The sequence below is a fragment of the Tamandua tetradactyla genome, chromosome 9 (genome assembly GCF_023851605.1).
Source record: "Tamandua tetradactyla isolate mTamTet1 chromosome 9, mTamTet1.pri, whole genome shotgun sequence".
Classification (NCBI taxonomy): Eukaryota; Metazoa; Chordata; class Mammalia; order Pilosa; family Myrmecophagidae; genus Tamandua; species Tamandua tetradactyla.
The window spans coordinates 9053217-9055513 of NC_135335.1; the positions used below are offsets into that span (position 1 = coordinate 9053217).

Here is a 2297-nt window from a genome sequence, read left to right on the forward strand (position 1 = left end):
AGATAAATTTGTACTAAGTCACTAGTTTGTAATAATTTCTTACAGCAGCTATAGAAAACCAAGACACCTGTGAAGCATTTGATCAACAAGAAAATCCATATTCTTGCTCAGTATCATTATATATTAACTAAAATACAAAATGCCAAATATTAAAGAAAATACATATTCACCATATCAGCAAATTAAAGAAGATAAACCACATGATCATCTTTCACAGATGTAGAAAAACCTTTGACAAAATTCAACACCTTTTTATGACAAAATACTTTCAACAAGCTAGAAATAGAAGTGAATTTCCTTAATCTTATAAAGGACATCTACAAAGACACCTGCAGCTAATGCCATACTTAATGGTGAAAGACTGAATGTCTTCCCTTTAAGCCTGGTAACAAGACAAGGATGACTGCTCTGACTACTTCCAGTCAACATTGTACTAGAGGGTCTCGCCAGTGCGATAAAGCAAGAAAAAGAAATAAAAGTCAAATAAATTAGAAAGAAGAAATAAACGGTCTCTATTTGCAGACAACATGATTGGCTATGCAGAAAATCCCAAGGAATCTACAAAAAGACTGATAGAAATAAGAACTGAGTTTAGTGAAGTTGCAGGATATAATACTACTACTTGATAACAAAAAGACATGAACGACCGATACATGCAACATTGATGAATCTCACAGACATTAGGCTGAGCATAAAAAGCTGGACACACGAAAGTACACAGTGTACAGTGAGCTTTTGAGTGTCAAGGACAGGCAAAAAATTAAGCCATGGTGACAGAAAGCAGACCAGTGGATGCCTGGGGCCTGGGGTACGTTAGATTGACCGTGTTGGTGGTTGAACAAGTTATGGAATTCACCGACCCATACTGTTAAAAGGGATGAATTTTATTGTATATAAACTTAACTTTAACAGAATTGATTTTAAAAAATAATACATGAGAAGCGCACATTGGTATTGGAAGAGCTGTTGCCTCTTGAAGGGCAGGTAAGAAGAGCGGAGGCTGTCTCCCACAGACTCTGGCACCATGGACATATTTGACCGGAAGATAACTCTGATGCACTCTTAAAATTTTCCCACATAACCCCCTCGACACGGCAGCACCTAAAGAAGGTCTATGCCAGTTTTGCACTCTATATGTTTGTGGGGACTGCAGGGGCCTTTGACCATGTGACCGCTCATTTCATTCAGGCTGGCCTACTCTCTGCCCTCGGCTCCCTGGGATTGATGATTTGGCTGATGGCAACGCCTCATAGCCGTGAAACTGAGCAGAAAAGACTGGGGCTGCTTGCTGGGTTTGCTTTCCTTACAGGAGTTGGCCCGGGCCCTGCCCTGGAATTGTGTATTGTCATCACCTCCAGTGTCCTTCCCACTGCCTTCATGGGTACAACAATGCTCTTTACCTGCTTCACCCTGAGTGTACTCTATGCCAGGAGCCGTAGCTCCCTCTTCCTGGGAGGTACCTTGATGTTAGCCATGAGCCTGGTGCTGCTGTTTTCCCTGGGAGTCTTGTCTTTGAATCCATTTGGCTTTTCCAGGCAAACCTGTATTTAGGGTTGTTGGTCATGTGCAGCTTTGTCCTTTTTAATACTCAACTCATTATTGAAAAGGCTGAAAATGGAGATAAGGTTTATATCTGGCACTGCATTGATCTCTGCCTGGATTTTGTTACTCTCTTCAGGAAACACATGATGATCCTGGCTATGAATGAGAAGAACAGGAAGGAAGAGAAGAAATGAAATGACCATCTAGCCTTTCCCAATTTGACTTCCTCTTCCTCTACCCCTCCTTTCGTCTTTGCACACATTTGCACACATTGGTGTGTCCTGTGATGATGAAAAGCATCAGAAAAGCTTTTGTACTTTGTGGCTTTCTCTATTTTGAATTTTTTAAATAAAAAAACTGATTAGCAGAATATAGTATGGAGTTGGACTTTGTAATCCTGGGGTTCGTCTCCATTTCCTTTTCTTTCAACCCCATTCCTAGGCTCTTCCTCGGCTCAGGCAGTCAACCCACCTTGAGAAATCGGACCAGCAGAGGGAGTAAACAGGAGTCTGCTTTCCTGACTGAGCTTCACCAAGTTGACTTGAATTGTTGGGTGGATAACCCCTCCGCTCTTCCTTCTGCAGAGTGGTTTGGTTGTGCAAGGTTCCAGTGGGATGGGCAGTGTGTTTCCCATTGGAAAGAAGTTTGCTTGGTCCCGTTGTTACCCAAGCTCATTATATCTGGACTTTGGTCAACCCCTACCAAGAAAATGAAGAGCCTTCATTGGTGTGGATGCTTTGCTTCCTCTGGACTGC

General features: G+C 42.1%; 1 pseudogene; it reads left to right on the plus strand.

Annotated features, from left to right (window-relative positions):
- Positions 1-1015: 1015 nt before the first annotated feature.
- On the plus strand, positions 1016-1792 carry LOC143645851 (bax inhibitor 1 pseudogene; annotated as a pseudogene).
- The last annotated feature ends 505 nt before the right edge of the window (positions 1793-2297 follow it).